We start from the raw sequence: 21,532 nt of genomic DNA, 5'->3' as shown, positions 1-21,532 counted from the left end.
GGATGTGGGGAGGGCAGGAGGAGTGAAATCCTTAGTGGGAATAAATGTGGGGGAAGCGCCAACTATTCTTTGCTGCTAAGGAGATGATCATCTTGCAGCAATATTCTGCCAACTGCATGTCCTACCAAATGCCCATCTTGCCCTCCCTTGAACTCCCTTAACAGAGATCAGTAAGAGGGACCACAGCTCATTATTTCAACACATAGCTGAGATAAGGAGGGAACTAATTGAATTTAACTCACTGAGGAGGCAAACCAATTTTGTGCCAAAGCTTAACTTCCGGTTGGTAAATATTTTGTACTTGGTGCTCATCCCCTGAAAACCAAATCCAACAGTTTTTCCAAGACAGATTGTGCAATTGAAGGGCGGAATGGTGGGGCGTCATGGGACAGCTGGCAAGGGACCTGCAGCCCGAGCTCCAACGAGTCCTAGTGGATTGCCCTGCCACCACCACCCCCAGCCCTGCGCATGAGGGATGCACGCGTGACAGGAACTGGTGTCTGAGAGGGAGGCCTTGGGATAAGATTCCAGAAACACAGTTAAATTTGCCAAAGTAAGCAAAAATGTAGCCCTCCTTTCCCACAGTATGTAACAAGCTCTTGGAACAGTCTCGAGTGTGTGTGAGTGTGTTGTGCTTATTTATGGAAATTCTGTGTTCCTTAAGATTCTAGATAGAATGAGACAACCATTTCTAAATTTTGTCCATCATGAGTGGACAGATTTCTAAGATTTGTCTATGATGAGTGTTTGGGCAGCCAGCTGTGAACTAGGAGCTGTGTTGCCCTCAGGTGGGAATTATTTGCTCCTCCTTCCCTTTCTGTTTCATCCCTACCCCTTACTTGTTCCATTTCAGAGCGGACCAGCTATTACCCAAGTGTCATGCACTTTGTTCCTCTTGGAAAGAATAATTCCTATAATCTCTGACAGGGCACTTGGCACAGTGCCTGCCCCATAGCAGACAGTCAATAATTTGTAGGAGGAATAAGAGGAAAAAAGGTTTCTGTGTTTTCTTCCTCCTCTTTCTCTTCAGGAAACTAGACAGGAGGGGGAACTCCAGTGCCTTTGGATTGCCATTTTCTGGTTTTAAACACTAAACCCTTATCCACCAAAATGCAGACATCTCAGGGAGAGCTATTATTACACATTGCCCTGGGAGTGGCCATAGAGACGGCTGGCAGGGAACTGCTATCTTGTCATCGTCACACAAGGGGCAGTGTTCTGCCTCGAAGGAGCCTGGCAGGTCACTTGATTTCTTCATACTTGGAAGGGTCTTGTCACTTAGGACTGGTGGTTTGGTGGCATTTTTCTTCACAGCCCGAACTCTAGAACCAAGGCATGGGTGCAGATCCTTATGTAGGCACATCCTGCTATGGGGTATCCATTGTCTCAAAACAGATAAAAGAAAATCAATTATAACAAGAAAATAGAGGGAAAAAGAGTTCATCATATCAGAATGGACTTGAATTTATAATTACCAAGATTTATTTTCTCTTGAGAAGAGACAATTATCAGAGATGACTCTGATGAACTGTGACTGGAAACTGATAACTGTATGAAGATGGTGACAAGTGAGGGGGTAGGAGAAAGGGGAGGATTCTAGTAACCAAAGTTGGAAATGCCAGGAGAATGTTTTCTGTGCATGCATTAGAATAGGATGCTGAAAATGCATTTCCTGTATATCAGCTACAGAGGCCAACCATGAGGGATAGGGCATGTATATTATCTATTTTTTTCCCAAAATTGAAATATTCTTTTTTTAAATAAAATTTACAAATAATGTAAAAGTGAATAATGCCTGAGATGTGCATCTTTGCAATGCCACCTCCTGGTAATGACCACTTTGAGCAGACAACGTCGGTGTCCTGCCTGTCCCTGTCAGACGCCTTGGGTCACCTGCAAATAGCTCAAGCAATGGGCAGGCTGCAGTGAATGTCCCTGCAGATATGTCTTTGTAGGACAATTCTGTGGTGTGTTCTATACTGTCTCCCATACTGTGTTGCCCACAGCACCCATCCACACCCCCCTTTTCCCTTCCTGGTCTCACTACCTGACTCCCTCACCATGCTTCCTGGGATCACATCCCAAACAAATTACTTGCACCCAAATTCTTCCTTCATGGTCAGCTTGGGCACCGCCTCCCCCCCCCCCCGCCCCCCATAACTCCCTCTTAAGCGTACGCTGTCTGCATCCAGGACTGGAGGGGGCATGGTTTGGGGTCCTTTGCCCTGCCGCCTCTTTCCTTTCTCAACTGTCCATGCGCCTCTGAGCACTGACCTCCCTTCGCCGCTCGGCTGTCTGTGCAGAGCCCTCTCTCCTCTAGCCTCAAAGCATTCAAGGCAGGGAGCAGGGAGGCAGAGACAGGCGTAACCTGAAATCATGTAAAATCGTTACAATTCAACATGCCGAGTGCTTTTGTACAAACTGGTGCAGAAAATTGGTTGTGGACTTTGGAACTCAGAATGCCTTTCCCAACAGAAGCAGTGGACTATAGGCTGGTTCCCAGAAGGCATGGTGGGCAGAATTATCCCCCTCACCCCCCGAAGATGTTCACATCTTAATCCCTGGATCCTGGGACTATGTTGCCTTATGGTAAAAGGGACTTTGCAGGTGTGATTAAGTGAAGGATTTTGAGATGGGGAAGATGTTCTGGATTATCTGACTGGGCCCAATATAATCACAAAGGTCCTTCTAAGAGGGAGAGAGGAGACCAGCATCAGAGACACGATGGAAGGATGGAAGCAGAGACAGCAGGAGAGGGATGATGCTACCCTGCTGGATTTGAAGATGGAGGGTGGGGCCATGAGCCAGGAATGCAGGCAGCCTCTACATGCTGGAAAAGGCCAGCAAACGAGTTCCAGAAGGAACCAGCCCTGCTAACTCCTCAACTTTAGCCCAGTGACACCGAATTTGGACTTCTGGCCATCAGATACAGAGTAAATTTGTGTTATTTTAAACCACTAAATCTGTGGCAATTTGTTATATAGCAGCAATAGGAAACATACAGCAGGTTGAAAAAATCCTGAAGTATCTAGTAACTGGGGTCGCCAGATAATTACAGGATGCCCAGTTAAATTAGAATATCAGAAAAACAACAGATAATTTTTTAGTATGAGCCCATCTCATTTAGGAGACATTATTTGTTGTTTATCTGAAATTCTGCTTTAACTGGCTGCTCCATCTTACTGCTTGCTAAATGTGGAATTCTCCTGGCAGCTGAATTGCCAGTGGCCCCATCAGTGATATGCCTGAGCCCTGAGGGTTCTTGAGCTACATCCTCAAGGTCCCAGTCCCTTAGAAAGCCCGAGCCCCTCTCATCTTTGACCAACTCAAGTGTCCCTGCGTCTTTAGCCCAGCAGGCGACCTGCCCTGTGGATGTAAGAGGGGAGGGCTAGAGAGTGGGCAGGGCCCCTAAGGCACAGCTGTGGCAAGTACAGTTTCCTCTGAAGTTAGCTCCAGGGAGCAGGCAACTGCCTGCAGTAGGAGGCTTTGCAGAGCACTGTGAATAAGTTGATTCATTCTTACAATCTGCTGGCCAAAATGAGTAGTCGTTGGAAAATCAGAATCAGCAGCACTCTTAGGAGAAGTTGCCATAATAATCCTTGTGCTTCAAGAAATGCAAATTAAAACAACAATGAAACATAATTTTTTGCCTATCAGATTAGCTAAAATTCAAAAAGGCAATAATGGAGCTGACATTGTGGAGTGCTGAGTCCTCCCAGGCACTGTGGTAATTGCTTTGAGATGGATTTTCTGATGTAACACTCAGTGCAACCTTTGATGTACCTTCTATTGTCCTCTTTCCTGATGGGACTGAGGCCTAGTGAGGTGAAGCAGGCGGCCTGGCCAGGAGGCTGGAACCAGGCTGAGGCTCTGGACTGAAGTCTGCACCTCATACACAGTCCCGGGGCGGGGAGAGGGGGGCGGGGATCCTTTTTGTAGGGTCAATCGACAGTGTCTAACGCAATTTAAATGCACATCCTCATCAACCTGACAATCTCACTTCTAGTATAAGTGTAGAAAGGCATAGGTGCAAAGACATTCACTATAGCACTGTTTATAATAATAAAAAGTCGCAAAAATGTGTTCATCAGTAGGCCTGGTTAAAATAAATGGTGCCATATTCATACAAATGGGGTATATGAATAAGTGTGTGTATACATAAAAAGAGAAATCTTGATGACATATGACAGTGTTGAGAAAAAAGAAAGTTGTAGAACAGTATGTTAAAACATTATTTTATTTTTGTAAAAAAGCATCTTCATGGATAGCTACATAGATACAAATCTGAATATGGAGAGGCATTATATTTAGTGTAAACATAATAAAACAAAAATCTAACCAGGTTCATGCCAAATCATTAATTCATGGCGTTTAGCTCTGGGATGGGATTGGAGGAATGGGGATGAGGGCATCTTTTCCATTCATATTTTAACTTTATGTATTTCATGAAAAGGGAAGATAAAGGGCTAGAATTATAGGTGTTTTACTTTCATGTTCACATTTTTCTGTATTTTCCAATACTTCTGTAATGAATATGTTGCTTTTGTAATAAGGAAAAATGCTAAAAATAATCCAACTATGATAACCGTTTTTAATCTTAATCTGCATTCCTGTGGATGTGAACCCTTTGTAAACAGGACCACGTCTATCAGGGTGGATCTTGATCCACATTAAACAGAAGCCATTCAGGCACAGAGAGAAAGCTGAAAGAGAAACTAGAATTCGGAAGTCAGGGGAAACCAGAAGGGAAGTCAGCGGAAACGGAAAGAAACCACCCAAGAGAGACTGTTACGTGATGGGGGCAGAGCTGCAAGCCATGGAACCCCAGGGGTTCCAGCAAGCAGCGCCAGGACACTACAGAACTAGAGGGAAAGCGGGGACACGCCGGTGCCTTGATTTTGAACTTCTAGCTTCTGAAACCGTGAGCCAGTAAATGCTTACTGTTTAACCTCCCGCTCAGTGGTATGGCCTTTGTGGTAGTAGGCTGGTCAACTGCTCCAGGGCTGGTGGCCAGCAATGTGGGGAAGAAAGAGAGGGTAGGAGAAAACTGACCAGGAGCCTGAGACTAGAGGAAGGGAAAAAGGAGAGGTCAGAGGTGGCGTTCTGTTTGAGAGAGGACCTGCTGAGGAAGAAGTGGGCCCTTCGAGGGGAAATGCACGAAGCACTCCATCCATTTGTTCAACAAATATTTACTGAGCTTCTACTGTATGCCAGGCAAGAGAGGCAAAGTTCCTCCTTTCATGAGCTAACCATCCAGAGCGGAAGATAGCAAATTTAAAAGTCAGCAAATAAATGAGCAAGGTAATTGTTGACAGTGCTAGAACCGTAACAGCAATGAACTGGGTTGATGGTCCAGAGATTTGGAGCCGCTGGAGGAAGAGGAGTGAGGCCGGGAGCTGGGGCAGAAGGACAGGCAAATGGCCTTTCCCCATTTTCATCTGATTCCTTGAGGGCCTGGGACAGGGTCTGAAGCTTCTGGTGGGAGCATGGGAAGGTCTCAGCTCTCAGGGCCTCCTGCGGAGGCTGACCCCTTTCTACTGCGCCCTGGGCCTGTTCTCAGGGCCGCAGGGAGAGGTTGGACCCTGAGCGTTCTGGGAGGGCGTCCTGCTTCCTCCAGGAACACAAATGTGAAGCTTTTCTGGGCTGGCCCACGGCTTTCTGGACTGAATAGTTTTAGCAACTTGCTCTAAAACTGCTCCTTTTCTCTGCCTTCCTCTTTCTCGGACTTGCACTTTTGAATCAGGAGTCACCGCTGGGAACTCTCAGGATTTGCCCGCACTGACCCTGCATAGGAAGCGTGTACTCCTCCGCTCACAGCAGATCTTATGCCCAGAACCTGGGCATTGCTGCCACGCTCTCCTCTTTGACTCTATCAAAAAGCTTTGTGAAGAAGTCAGAGGTGCTGTTCCTTTCCACAAGGAAGCATAGCTCTTCTGGTAATAAAAACTATTGGTTTTGGCTCTTCAATATGTGCCAGTTATGCATTTTATATACATGATTTTATTTTCTTCTCTTAACAGCCCTGAGGTAGGTACTTTTATTATCATCTTAGGACAGAGGAGGAATTTGAGGCACAGAGAGGTTAAGTGACTTGCTCAGGATCTCCAGCTGACAAGGTGTAGTCAGGACTAGAATTCAGGGTGGCGACTCCAGAGCCCAAGCTTTAGTTAGCCCTTATTCGATCTCTAGTAAAAGACAAATCTACCTGAAAATAGACAACAACTCTTGGTAATGGGCCTAACTGCAAGTTCTGAAAAATGTGGGCACCAGAAGAATCATGCATGCAGGGGAATTAGATATAATGGGTATTTTTGTTTTGTGTGGTCAGTGTGTGTATCTAACATTTTTAAAAAATTAATTTATTTATTTTTAAAATGTATTTTATTTATTTCTCCCCCTCTCCCTGTTCCCCCTGTTGTCTGCTCTCTGTGTCCATTTGCTGTGTATTCTTCTGTGTCTGTTTGTATTCTCATTAGGCAGCTCTAGGAACCCATCCTGGGAACTTCCAGAGTGGGAGAGAGTACTCTCTTGCGCCACCTTAGCTCCCCTGTTCTGCTATGTCTTCTTATTTTCTCTCCTCTGTGCCTCCTGTTGCATCTCTCCCCATCGGCCAGGACTCCTGCGCAGGGTGGCACTCCTGCACAGGGCCGCATTCCTGCATGGGCCGGCACTCCGCGTGGGCCAGCTTGCCCTCGTCAGGAGGCCTGGGCATTGAACCCTGGACCTTCCATATGGGAAACCCAATTGGTTGAGCCACATCCGTTTCCCAAATTGTGGTAACATATAGTCAACATAAAATTTCCCATTTTAACCACTTTCAAGTAAACAATTTGGTGGTGTTAATTATGTTCACAATGTCGTGCTACCATCACCACCATCCATTCCCAAAACTTCTCCATCACCCCAGACAGAAATTCTATCAGCTCCCCCTTCCCCAGCCTCACCCCTGTCCCTGGTGACTTGTAATATATATTCTGTCTGTAGGAAGTTATATAAGTTATACCAATTGTCCTTTTGTGCCTGGCTTATTTTAGTCAATGGGTAAACTGGGTTTTATTTCAAGAACAGAATCAGATAAGTAATGGGGTACTGGGATGTAGCCCACTGACCCCTGTCCCCTGACCCCAGGGTACCACCACTGGTATTTGGACCAATTCCCAGCCCCTCCTTGGGATTTTCCAGGGCAGGGTGATGGGGATTCCCTTTGCCCTTCGCGGCACACTAGAAATCTCTACTGCTGTCACCACTGCTCCCTGGCAGCCCCTCCCTTCTCCTAGAACCCACTGCCTTTTCGACATGAAAAATGTACTATAATGAGTCTATTGGCTAATTAATTAACAGGGGAAAAAATCCCAATCTTCAACTATGAGATGATTAATTGCCTAAGCATTAACGCCTCTGCACACTCAGAACGGCACGTCTTCAATTTAAACTTTTCCAGCACATTATTTTCTGCCTATGTATGTGTTTTCTGCCTCGGCGAGGCTGATTTCTCATCCACGCCGGCCCATTTCATAGCAAATGGCTCCAAATGGTGTTTACCGTGCTCATTAGGCGCTCATATCAATTAAGCGGGGCTGGCTGAACTGCTTGTCCAGGCCGGCACAGACTGGGACGAGGGTGCTGGTGCTCTTGGCCCCCTCTGGCCACCTGGGACTCCCCCCCCCCACTCAGCTGCAGAGTGGCCTTGGGGCTTTTCACAAGGCCAGGGCAGAGTTCTGACAGCACAGAGTGCTCTTGTGCTGGGCTTGTACTTTATGGATTTTAAAAGGGTATTGTTTGGCTCAGACCCATGGCTCCAAGCTGCTGGCTTACTGGATCTTTCAGGCTGTGTTTTAACATGAGGAGCCCCATCCCTGCTTCCTTCTTGCTTTCCAGCACTCAGCCTGCTCTTTTTTTTTAAGATTTATTTATTTATTTCTCTCCCCTTCCCCCCCCCAAGGTTGTCTGTTCTCTGTGTCTATTTGCTGCGTCTTCTTTTTTGTCCGCTTCTGTTGTTGTCAGCGGCACGGGAATCTGTGTTTCTTTTTGTTGCATCATCTTGTTGTGTCAGCTCTCTGTGTGTGGTGCCATTCCTGGGCAGGCTGCACTTTCTTTCGTGCTGGGTGGCTCTCCCTACAGGAGGCACTCCTTGCGTGTGCGGCTCCCCTATGCGGGGACACCCCTGCGTGGCAGGGCACTCCTTGCGCGCATCAGCACTGCGCATGGGCCAGCTCCACACGGGTCAAGGAGGCCCAGGGTTTGAACCGCAGACCTCCCATGTGGTAGACGGACGCCCTAACCACTGGGCCAAGTCTGCTGCCCTCAGCCTCCTCTTCAGTCTGTGCCCTACTGTGATCCACCTCACCTATCCCCCGTCTGCTTGACCTCTGTGCCTGCGAGGGGCAAGGCTCAGGGCTGCAGAGCCTGCCTTGCAGGGCTGCCGGGGCAGGAGAAGAGGCCTGTGTCTTCTGCCCTGGGTGTGTCCGTGTCCATGGGCAGAGGACACCTCTCAGCAGCATGTGAAACATTTCTGAGGAATAAGTTGCTACTTCACACAAGAAATGCTGAAGTTCAGTGGTCTACTGGATGGAGGGATTGTCTAAGTCAGGGTGGGAAGCTTGACCTGTCATTAGCAATAGAAGAACTTGTTTATGCCTCCAGTTGTAAAAAATCGCAACGTGACTTTAGAAGACTAGGGAGGCAAGCAAATGCCTGCGTGGCTGGAAGCTGGAGATACTAGTGGTAGGTACAGGTCTTTGTTTCTGTATGAGGAGTGACACTTCCACTTTCCAGAAGAGCAAAATGATTTTTTCCCCAACAAAATAGTGAAAAGGAGGAGTTTTAGACAGGAATTAAAGCACTTTTCAATACAAGTTGAAATTATTTTTTACTCCTGTGGCCTGAATTCACTAAAAAAACGAGTTGGATTTCCCTTTTTCGGGACTTAGGCAAATGGGGAGTTGTTCTTGTGTCTTTCTCCTCCACCCCTCCCCCTGCCTTCCCCTTAAACCTGTACTATCCACTATGCCAGCCACATGTGGCTATCTAAATTAAAATTAAACAAAATAAAAAATTAAGTTCTTCACTTGCACCGGTCACATTTCAAGTGCCCAATAGCCACGTGTGACTAGTGGCTACGGTGCTGGACAACAGAGACCTAGAATGTTTCCCTCATTACAGAAAGTTTATTAGACGGCACTGCTAAACTATCTTTGTTATCCAAGTTAACTGCGATTTTGGGGTAATATTTTTGGAATAGCCTTTTATGCATCCAGTAACTTAAAGAGAACATCAATGAAACACTTTGTAGTTTTTTTTCTTAATCTCCTCCTTTCCAAATCCCACCCCACATGTATACATGCACCACCCAGTGCCCCAGCTACCTAGGCTAAATTATTTCTTACATGACTCTTCTTAATAAAAAGTTCCCCGTGATTGTCTAAATCAGGGGCCTGTAAGCCCAGGAGTGGGTACATATCCCACGCAGCAGACCAGCATCTGGCCAGCTGTCAGCCAACGGCCTTGCTGTCCCAGGGCCACTGCTCCTTCCTGGTCCCCTTCAACAGCCCCAGGTTTCCCTCCTGGCCTCCTCCAGATGCTTCTTAGCCTGACTGCACCCGTTCTACCTGAAGACCACCCCTTATTGGCCCACAAAGTCGCACTGCTCACACTTGGCCTGTGCGGCCTACAGAGGCCCAGCCCCACAAAGACCTAACAGCAAAGCTCCATTTGTCCTGGAGGTGCTGCTAAATGGCCTCAGGTCTCCTGCTGCTGTCAACTCAGGTTACCCCTGGCTTCACGAGGGGAACTTAATGGAAGGCGATTCATTTGCTACAATATTTGCTCTCCATATAAAAGTAGGTTTGGTCTTTTTTGCTTTGTGTTTAATTCTGAGGCACAAGGTTCTTACCCAGGGTTATTCTTCTTGCATCATTTAACTTAGAATCCTACAGGGTTGCTCACCCTGAAGCTTGCAGGATAAATGGCACTTTTACAACCCACCGGAAATTAAGTGCTAGTTGACTGACAGCATTACAGCTCTTTCGGAAAATGTCTGTGGCTGCTGCTTTCACCTCTCTAATTTGATCAGCTCCTGGGGTGTGCTTGGCTGGGAATGGACAGCCTGGGGCAGTCCCAGAGCCTGAGGGAAGCAGGCCTGATGGACTTGTTTGCATTCTTAGTCTAGGACTTCCTTCTTGGGATACAATATTGGCTGGACAGGCTTTCTCCCCAAAAGGCAAAGTACCTCTTGACCCTTGTGGGCCTTCCAGGAAGGGCATGACCTCGCCCACTTCTTTTTTTATTTATTTATTTTATTTATTTTTATTTTTATTTTTTTTTATTGATTTTGTAAAAATATTACATCGCCCACTTCTTACAGGCCCAAGGCACCCAAGAGATGTCCCAGGCCTTCTCCAGGCCAGCCACCTTGGCCCTGCCGACCTCCCCCTATGCTTTGGGGCTGGGAGGCTTCCCCTGTGCCGGTTTGTGCTGGTAAAGTCTGGACAGCCCTCCACTGGATGAAAGTCTCATGTAAATGCAGTCATGTTAGCCTGTTAGAAGCAGTAGGGTTCTGAGAGAATCCTTTGCAATTAGAGCTGGCAGAGGGGAAATCATCATGGCACTAAGTAATTAGATTCGTTCCATGAAACACTTTTTTAAAAAACCAAGCTCATTTTCCTGAGAGAAAATTTAATGCAATCTCTCCCTCTTTTAAAACACCTGATGTCACCACGCTTTGCTTCCAGCAGCAAGCAGGATGTCCAAACCAGGCGAACCTTTCGGTGATGTGCCACAGAGAATGTGGCTGGGGCGTGTGCCAAGGAGGACAACAACAAGGGGGTAGAAACGGCAGGGTGAGACCCGCCCAGATGGTAAACATGCACCAGAGCACAATACACAAACCCCTCCTAGGGTGGGGCCAGAGAGGCAGGGGAGCGGATGGATGGACCGCTGGGGGCCTGCGAAGCCTGGGGCCCTGGGCTTATTACTGCTGTGAAAAGTCTGAGTCACCTTTGGTTGAGTTCCTGCTGTGTGCCAAAGTTGGGGGAAGGGGAAGGTTGGAGGAGAGGAGTAACAGGATTTGGCAAGACCCTACTTCATCTTGTCTGCTCAATTGCTGCAACTATGCTGCCGTTTAACGTGGACTTACTATATTCTAGGCATTCATGGGAACAAACAATCCTCTCAAAGTAGATATTTCCACTTTATCAGTTAAGAAACTGAGACCCAGTGAATTGAAGAATCTTGTTTTGAGTGAAACTAGTCTGGCAGGTACAAAAACCACTAATTAAATACTGGTGATCATTAGCATCACAGAAACTTTCACTTCACTGGGTTAACTAGGACTTCTTTGCACAGTGATGGCAAAAGGAAAGTGATTTTTATGACTGGAACAGTTGTTATGTGAGTTTTTAAAACAATACACAGTACAAGTTCAATTGTTACCTGTGTTGTTTCTATTACTAAATCATTTATTTTGACTGAATAAATGGAACTAGTTCAGAGACGCTTAATGTAACCTCTTTGAATTTGTGGAGATTTTTTGTAATGCACTGTTTCTTTTTAGTGGGAGTGGGAGAGCTGGGGACAGGAAGGAAGGTGGGGTGTTAAAAGGCAAACATAGAAAAGATTCTTCATAAAAAAAGAAAACACATCTAGAAATGATTGCTCCATAAACAAAACATGAGTGCACACAGCAATTTCATGTTCTCATTCCACCCACTCAGTTGTTCTTAATGATTCAAGAACAGAACTGCCTGGGCAGATTTACAGGCTCCGTGCTGCTGACATCTGTGCTGAAACAAGGCTATATGTGTTCAAAGAGCGCTTAATTCTGCTCAGAAGGAGAAAACGCAAACACCGTAATTTGATTTTTACCTTTACCATGATTTAAATGATAACAGATGAAGTTATTCTCCAATATGCATTTGCAGGCTGTTAGGATATGAATGGGTGCCAGGAAAGAGGACAGGGTAGCTGTGAAGTTTGGGAGTTGAGTGAAAAGTGATGCCAATGATCGACTTTCAGCTCTCGCCACTGTTAAGAAAGCAGATCTTCAGTGTAGGACTTTTGCTGGAAACCTTGTTTGGTTGTTTGGAATGGTGCTTAAGCAAATTCTTCTCCTGGATCCAAGAGAGTATTGATGGCTGGTCAGCGGAGGGCAGGGGTCTGGCCCAGTGCCCTTCGACTTGAGCTTCTAAGTTTTTCAGCTGTGTTTGGGAATGTCATGTTCTCTCCAGTCTTTCTTTTAATGGAAGATTTGCCTTCCATTAGATACTTTCCCCATATTTATAGTCTCGTAGCTTTACTTTAAGACAGGGGTTCTTAACCTGTTTTTGTTCCATGGACCCCTTTGCGAGTCAGGTGAAAACCATGGACCCCTTACTAAGTCCACACTCTCCTTTGTATTATTTAATAAATATTTCACACCTGCACCCACACGTCCCCACAAGAAAGTTTTTTTTTTTTTTAAATTTCAATTCATACTTATGGACCCCTGGTTAAGAACCCCTGCTCTAAAGCTTGTGCTTCCCAGATAGCACAGGACTGTCCATTTCTCTGATGAAGACCCAGGTGGATCTCTCCTCCCTCCTCCCCAAGTCAGCAATTTTGGAACCACCTGGCAGGCTGCCCCTAGGGGCTGATGAACACTGCCTGGTACCTTTGCTGCCTGATAATATACTCATGGTCCTGGGATTTAGAACTTTCTTTTCACCTCTGAGACCCACAGCAGGGAAATGGTTTGCCCTCGGAAACAGAGCTTGTTAGTAGGAAAAGCTGGCATTCAAATCCAGGTTCGTCTGATGCTAGAGCTCATGTACCTGCCATCCTCTTCAGAAGTTGATTTGAAATTAGGGCTATGGCTGTGGATTTCTATGTAGCAGAAACTAGAGAAATGCCAAATGTCTACCCTTCAAGAATCTGAGGAGGAAGGGGAGGTAGGTAAGGGGTCTGGCATTTGAAAATGATCTAATTTTTAAATTTTAATGCCAATGTGAAAATGTTGGGTGTTATTTGAGCAGGATGCCCATCTCCTCTCTTTGGACTTCAAGCTTTAAAGATAGAGTCACATCCTGGGTGGCTGATTTCATACTGTCTTCCACCTGACCACAGTGGTCTGGCTGTCCCATGGCCTCAACTAATATTTACCACTCTAGGGGAAAGCAGAAAGAAAGAAGGATGAGCAAAAGAGGGGTGAGGAAATGGAAAGATTTTTAAGTTATAATGTTTATTACAACCAGATAAATTTACACAAACACAAAAATCCAATGGACTTAAGATTCTAATGCTTTACATCATGCTAAATTGAATTTTGACTTAAATCAGTGAATATAGATCCAGTTTTACTATTTTTGCTCATTATTATTTCCCATATAGAGCACCATGTATCTACAAATTTTCTTTTAAAAATTTCAGCATTTATTTAATCCTTGCAATAATCCTATTAAGTTGAAATTTTTATTCTGTGGTCAAACGAGGTTAAGAAACAGCCTAAGGTCACAAATCTAGTACAGGGGTGCCATGTGCACCCATTGACAGTGGCTACACAGCACCCCAAATTGCTGATATGGCATAGATTCAGTTAGATTTTTCTAAAGACAAAAATTTCTACTACCTCAAAAAACAAACAAACAAACAAACAAAAAACATCCCTTAGGATCTACCTTCTTGAGACCCAGGTGTTGTGTGGTTCTTTTAAAAATTTTTTAAAATTTTTATTTTGAAAATATTTCATATTTGTCATTTTTGTTGTCTGTGCTACTAATATATACACTGAGCAATAAATATACTGCCATTACATAGAGTGCAATATTTTTAGTATTCATACCTGGTTGAAATTAATGCTGCTATTATCTCAAAAAATAAACAAATAAATACCATGCCCAAATTCTAAGCTATTATTCAAGAAGCTATGATTAACAAAAAAGACAAAATAAACAGGTCAGGCATTATCTTTTTAAGCATGATTTCTATAAACATAGTTAAGATCACTTTTCTCAGACCTGACATTTCATGTGATGGCTTTAAAAGAAAACATAACATACATAGCCTTTTTTTTTTTGGTGTAGGAATGAATTAAATTTTTAAAAATGCAGCAAATCTTTCAGTGAAATGTCTTCATCCTATAGCACTTTTTTTCTGTACAAATTCAGTATGTCTGAGCAATGAAAGTGCTCTGCATGAGTTTATAAAATATGTTCTCCAGATTTAAAATATAACAATAAATTTTCAAACAAGTCTAGTTGTGATTCTAAAATATTATGTATGTAATTTATGATTATAGAAGGAAAGGCCTCACTGTAGCACAACACAGTATACAAATATGAAGCACAGTGTTTAGTATAATTTCCCTTTAGTTTTTCCTCACATCAGTGCATAAGTGGCTAATGATTACATTCTACAACATTCCCTATTCTACTTGTTATATACAAAGTAAAAGAGGGATGTGAGGACTAATTTAAAGTAGATAATGAAAAAAATGGCTAAAATACAGTACATATACTTTAAACAGTATACTTCATAAAACAGCTTGTATTTATTCCTTCTCTTTTATAAAGTGCAATATTACTTAAAATGAGACATGTACCTTAATATTTTGCAATAATCATTAAAACAAATAGCCAGGAAAGAGCAGTACAAAATTTAAAAACATATGTATCTTAGCATTCATCTCATAATAGACTCCAAATGTAGACTATGGAATCTTAAGTTCTTATGTCTTTTTTCCCCCCACTTTTTAGAAAAAGTAATAATAGCTGGTTATAATCATATGTAACAATAAAACAAAAATAAGTTAAAATCCTCTCTCAAGGGGGTGGATGTGGTTCAAGCAGCTGAGTGCCTGCCTCCCACGTGGGAAGTCTAGGGTTTGGTTCCCCATGCCTCCTGAAAAAATAAAAACAAATGATAAAACCAACTCAGGGAAACCAGTGTGGTTCAGTGGTTGAACACTGGCTTTCTGAATACAAGGACAAGGTCCTGGGATCAATCCCTGGTCCCTGGTAACTAAAAAAAAAAAAATCCTCTGTCAAGAAATAAGTATATGCCACACATAACATTCTTTACAGAAACTTTTTGAAAACAGACTTTTTTTCTCAGATAAATCACTCTCCCTGTGGTGCAAATCTCTTAAAAACCCACATTGTCTTCAAGGCGAAGCAAAAGGTATCATCACAATACAAGTCAAGTCTTGCTGGCAGGCATCTAATAACCTCTGACTTACTTTGTAAGCAGCTCAAACCCAACCTGTCCCAATTACATTTACAGAAAACTTTGCTCTTTCAATAACAGTCTTACTGGCATCATTCTAAGTCATTAAATAGTATAATATATGCTTTATTCATAGTAACATTTTCTGTTGAGTGCTTTTTGACGTGGATAACCAAACAGGTTTTCCTGAAAAATTTCACTAAGAAGCAGATTCCAATGACACAAAGGGGACACATTTTTAAAAGCTCAAAACATTATCTCAGGTATAGGCTGAGGGAAATAAAGGTGCAATGGGTCATCAATTACATTCCTATCATTCCTACACTACTCAGTCAGAGAAATGGAAGAGGGTCTCTGAATTACTGCCCTCAGCAGGATTGTTTGGCTGCGGTGTCTTTGTAGGTGTAGTTTTACCATGAGATTGAGAGGAAGAAGAATGAGAACTTTCACTAGAGCTGCTACAAGTCTCCCTACTGGTTCTAGTCTTTTTTCATTTTCCTTGTCTTAGTCAAAGGAGCCTTATCGACATTCTGAAGGCAAAACCCCTCTTTTGCATTTGTTAAAGGCATGGAAGTTTGCTTTCACACAGGTATTACAACAGCTCCAGAAGATCTGAAGACCGCTGGCTGCCATCTTAATGCCAATCATCATATCTCCAGCCAGACTTTTAAAAAAAAATTATTTATTTTTATTATCTTTTAAAAAATATATACATAGATCACATAAAATGATACATTAAAAAATATAAGAGGTTCCCATATACCCCCACTCTCCACCTCCCCCACTCCTCCCACATCAACAGCCTCTTTCATCAGTGTGGCACATTCATTGCATTTGATGAAGACATTTTGGGATACTGCTACACTGCATGGATTATAGTTTACACTGTAGTTTACACTCTCTCCCACTCCATTCAGTGGGTTATGGCAGGATATATAATGTTCTGCATCTGTCCCTGCAATATCATGCAGGACTACTCCCAGTCCCAAAAATGCCCCCATATCATACTTCTTCCCTCTCCCTGCCCTCAGCAACTCCCGTGGCCACTGTCTCCACATCAATGACACAGTTTCTTCCATTGCTAGAGTCATGATAATTCTATAGTCGAATACCAGTAAGTCCACTCTAATCCTTATTTTAGTCCTCCAACCTGAGGACCCTGGGATTCAAACCAGACATTTTAAGTCCTTTTTTTGTATAGACTGTGAGAAGCCCTTGAATCAAATCTTTAGCCTCTTCGGACATATTTTTCCAGGTATCTCCTTCAACAGAGAAATCTGTTTCTTATTTTCTTGGTGATTTCCATTGCACTGGTACACACCAAACTTTTATCAAGGGATTGGAATGGAAACTGCCCTGACAACACTGTATACATCTTCCTGAAGACCAGCTGCTGATGATCCTGGACTCTTCTGTCACATGTCAAGGCACATGGTAGCATTTCCTAGTCTCTTCCCTTCTTCCTAGGTTTTGTTGCTTCCAGCTCCTTGCTTCCATGGCTTTCTCTGTTGTTGTGTTGTTCTTAATCTCCTTTTTCCACTTGATCACCAATTTCCATGCACTCAGTGTGATCAATGTCAATAGTCATCCAGGGTGGCTACTTATTTCTCACATCACTATGTGGAAGTGATGTTTCATTTGTTCATTTGTCATTCATTCATTTGTCCATCAATTCCGATTCATTTATTTTTTTAAAATTATTTATTTATTTTTAAAAATTACATTCAAAACAAATATGAGGTCCCATTTAACCCCACCGCCCCCCCCCACTCCCCCCACAGCAACACTTGCTCCCATCATCGTGACACATCCATTGCAGCTGGTAAGAACATCTCTGAGCATCACTGCACCCCATAGTCAATGATCCACATCATAGCCCACACTCTCCCACATTCCATCCAGTTGGCCCTGGGGGGATCTACAATGTCCCGTAATTGTCCGTGAAACACCACCCAGGACAACTCGACGTCCCGAAACCAGCTCCACCTCTCATCTCTTCCTCCCATTCCCCAAACCCAGCAGCCACCATGGCTACCCTTCCCTCACCCATTCCACATTTTCTCTGTGGACATTGGATTAGTTGTGTCCATTGCACATCTATGACAAGTGGGGGCTTAGATTCCATATGGATACTGGGTGCACTCCTCCTGCTTTCAGTTGTAGACACTCTAGGCTCCATGGTGTGGTGGTTGACCTTCTTCCGATTCATTTATGAATGTCTTTTCCCCAACAGGCCTGTGACTAAAAACTGCTGTTTGCTATCCCAAATGGGCTATCACATGAACTTCCCTGTGGTCTAACACTTGGGGACTATCAGTCAGTAGTCTCCCCACATCTATCCAGGATGTGATTAAAGAATACTCTAAAATTAATCGGTAGTTTGGAGTATTAGTACCTGGAAAATTTTTAAAATTCTAATCTCATGCCTTTGGGGACTTTGTATTTTTTGCCTGTATGTATATGTTTTTACAAAAGTCATACATACTCATTGTGAAATATCCCAATGCTGCAGACATATGTGATGCAGAGATTGATTAGGAAGCACCCCTTGACTTCAAACCTGAAGAAGGTCACTGCTCACCAAGGTAGAGATTCTCTCAGGTCTTTATTTCTATATATAGGTCAACATTCTATCTACTATATTTTTATAGAAGATGTTAATGTAAAATAGTGTGAATCTTGTTCTGGATCTCAACTTTTTCCTATGTCTAATTAAGTGTATTTAAAATGATTTAAAATAAATTATGAGTCATAGCTCAGCCTTTCTTAACCAGTGAAATGAAATGTGATGTGTCAAAATTGAGTTAAATCCATAATCTCTGTGGATGTGCTTTTGACTTGCACATGACGAAAGGCAGGCAGGCAAAAGTGAGGCAGCTTCACACACTGTATTGACATTCAACAATGAGAAGGTCAGAGGAGGGAGTTGATGTCAATATATTCATCTTGTACCGCAATAAAGCTGTCCCAGCAACTGTAATCCCAGCTGTCGTTTCCCCTCCTTTGGGTGAGAAATGTGCCTTTCAGACCCTCAGCTCCTTTGCTCTGAAAATACCATGCTTTAATAAAGATTTGTTTTTCAATATCAATATAATCCAGATTACAGGTTTCAAAGAAAAGCTTAACTTTCCATACCAGCTAGGGCTTTTTTTAACAAAAAGACTAAGAGATGACAGCTGAGATTTCTAATTCTGCCACATGAAAATTACTGAATAATTGCACGGCAGGTGTCATCACTCTGAGTATGAGAAAAGTTCGTTTAACTCTCTATTTTGTTTTTCAATATTTTGGGGAGATGCTCTTTTTGGGGTACCACTAGCATTTTAAAAGTTGGGAAGTGTTTCCCCTTTCCCCCCTTTTATGGTCAAAGAAAGGGTAGACACTGCACCATGTATATTCCATTCTCCCTCATCAGGGAAACTTTTGGAATGGGCAAAATCCACATGCACAAATGCAGTCTACAGATGTGGAGGCAACGAACCAGTAAAGCAGGGAAAGAGGGGCTTCTTGGAGACCTGTATCCTGAAGACTCTCTGGAAAAAATGCTCATTACTTATATATTTCTGCTTTCAAGTGCTGACACCAAAGCTATGTGATATGTGAGCCCCCGGAGGACAGGGAAGATTTAGAAGGAACCAGAAAGAGGAGACTGTAATGACCTCAACTGCTACAGAGCCTACATGCTTTAGCTCTGCCAGACCTAGCAAGAGTCAATTTTTAAAAAGTCAATTCTGAGAAAATTGGAGAATTAAAAAATGAACCATTTCACCAGGCAGCCCCTATCTATATTTAGTACAACTCTATTTAAAATTTATATGGTCTGCGAGGGTGCCTTGGGGTACCAGACCCCCAGCCGCTGCCCCTCTGCACATAGCCACTGAGTGCTGACTGTTGCTGCATGTAGGCAGAGTTCCCCTCCACCTGGGACCTTGCGGTGGGGCCGAGTGCCGCTCTTCACACACACACACACAAATTTATATCGACTTCCATCCGTTCCCTGAGTGCTTTCACAGAGCCGTCTGCCAGAGGCCATTAGTACACAGCCCTCACAAATGAAGAAGCAGCAGCTCTGATTCACCTGGAGGAGCCAGAGTGGCATTTGAACTCACTCAGATAACTTGGTGATTGCCATGCTTCCCCACATTGTGAGCTGTGGCCACTTCCTCTAAGAATAGGGTCTGGGGAACAACCTGAAGTGTATCACAATAAAAAGGAAGATCTTATTATGCAAATAAGAATGAGAATAGGGTGTCTTAGTTCTGTCTGAGTGCACTGTTTTATTTGGGAAATGAGACAAAATCTACCCATGATCAGCCACTCCATGTGACATCCCAACCCACACTCTGCTACTGACATTTTATCTCCCACTGAACAGCCCGGCTGTTGTAACATTTTCAGGATTCTTAATTTATGTCTTGCAGGATCTAAAATCAGATGGCAAGAACTTTAAGAAAATAATCAGTGTTGACAGGTACCTTTATACTTTTAAGAAGCTGGTACACCTTAGTGCTGTAAAAGTTGGGGAATGTTCTCTAATTTCTTCTGCCAATATATGTCCAAAAGCCAATGGGATGGAGACAGCAAGCTGTCTTAAATAATTTAATTTCTCTGTTCAATCTAAACTCTACAAGGGGAAGTGGGTGTAGCCAAGTGGTTTAAGCATGTGCTTCCTGTGTACAAGGTCCTGGGTTCAATCCCAGTACCTCTTTAAAAATAAAATAAAACAAACTCTATGAGAGTCCTTGTTTTCCACCCAATGTTTGCTAGCAAGTATGTTCCTCTTTCTTGGTATGAGAGATTCCAGCATTTAATTAATTTAAATTTGGGTAACCAAGAAAAGTTTATGGTAATGAATATTCTTATATATAGTCAAGAACTATGGAAAAGGAAAATGATCCAAAGATTAGATCAGCAATTTAACATTTGTGTAAGTTTTATAGCTCACTGAAATGTTGATTCTCAGAACACTGGTGAGGGAAGATATGATGATGATTTCTACTTCACAAAAGAGGCAAGTAAGACTCAGCAAGTCCCCAATCATTCAGTCTTGGGGAAACTGTGACAAACCCAACCGCCTCTTCTTCCCATTATATCACAATGCTGCTTTGTAAAACAGCAACTTTGTATTAGATTATCATATGAATATGCTGAAACCTCTCCAGGTATTGAGAGTGCTGAATTGGCAGTGCTTGGGCTTCCACCGCCAAAGGGGGTTTACTGGTGTATACTTTAGCTCTGGAGTGCCGAGCCTTCATCTTCCTCTTCTCAGGAAGAAAAGATATATACTTATCTATAATGCAGTGCTTAAGAGTACAAACTCTTGAGCCAGTTTATTAGCTCTGCCACTAACTAGCAGACATGAGAATATTACTTAATGTCTCTGGGCCTCATTTTCCTATTCTGTAAACTGGGGGTGATAATAGCATCCATCTCATAGGATTGTTGTGAAGATTAAATGAGTTTATTTATGGAAAATGCCATATAAAGATTAGCTAGGGTTCTCCATCAGTTTGTCAGGTTTTCATAAACACACTACAAATGCACCTATAATATACTTCTGAAAACATATGATAGATGACAGGGCTTAAAAAAGCCTTGCTGCATCCCTGGAGAGTAGGAACCTACTATACCCCTTTTATACAGTGCCTTACATATTGTGGAGGTTTAAAAAATATCTTTAAATTGAATGGAATACTATCGGAACTGAAAGTAGTATTCCTGGATCTTTCAGGTTCAAGGTCCTGAATCTTCAAGTATTTATAGTTCATCCCAGTCCTACTTCTAAGAGAGCCTGAGGCCAGGAAAAAGATAAATAATCAACTTTCATAAAACTCGGGTAAGAGTACAAACCAATTCTGAGGAACTGTGCAAAATTTACATCCTGGTCCCTGAGATTTTAGGTCACTATATATTTTCCTCTTACACAAAACCCAGAAGGCTTTGATCCCGATACCTAACAGCTCTCAGTACTTAACAGGCTAGCAGATGCTTTCAAATTTTCTCATTTGCCCCCACTCCCAGGTTGCCAGGGAGGCCCGACTGCCTGGCCCATCTTCCTGGGCAGACTGAGTAAGACTAGGGTGCTTCACGAGGTGATCTAGGTCGAGGAGGAAAGAAATGAGGTTACAAGCTAGTAAAGAAGAGAAGCCCTCGACCCAACAATCAGATGGTAGTCCCACAGCACCTGCTCTCCGCGCGGGAAAAACAGGTCCCGTCCCCGCCCCCTGACGCCTAGCTCCACTCCTCCACACCAGGCCCCGCCCAGAGTCCGCCCAACACTACCTGATTTGAGCGCCATGGTCGCTGCTCTTTATCCGCGAGGCGCTTGCGCATTTCT

This window comes from Dasypus novemcinctus, chromosome 17, assembly GCF_030445035.2.
Source record: "Dasypus novemcinctus isolate mDasNov1 chromosome 17, mDasNov1.1.hap2, whole genome shotgun sequence".
Lineage (NCBI taxonomy): Eukaryota > Metazoa > Chordata > Mammalia > Cingulata > Dasypodidae > Dasypus > Dasypus novemcinctus.
This window is presented reverse-complemented; position numbering follows the sequence as displayed.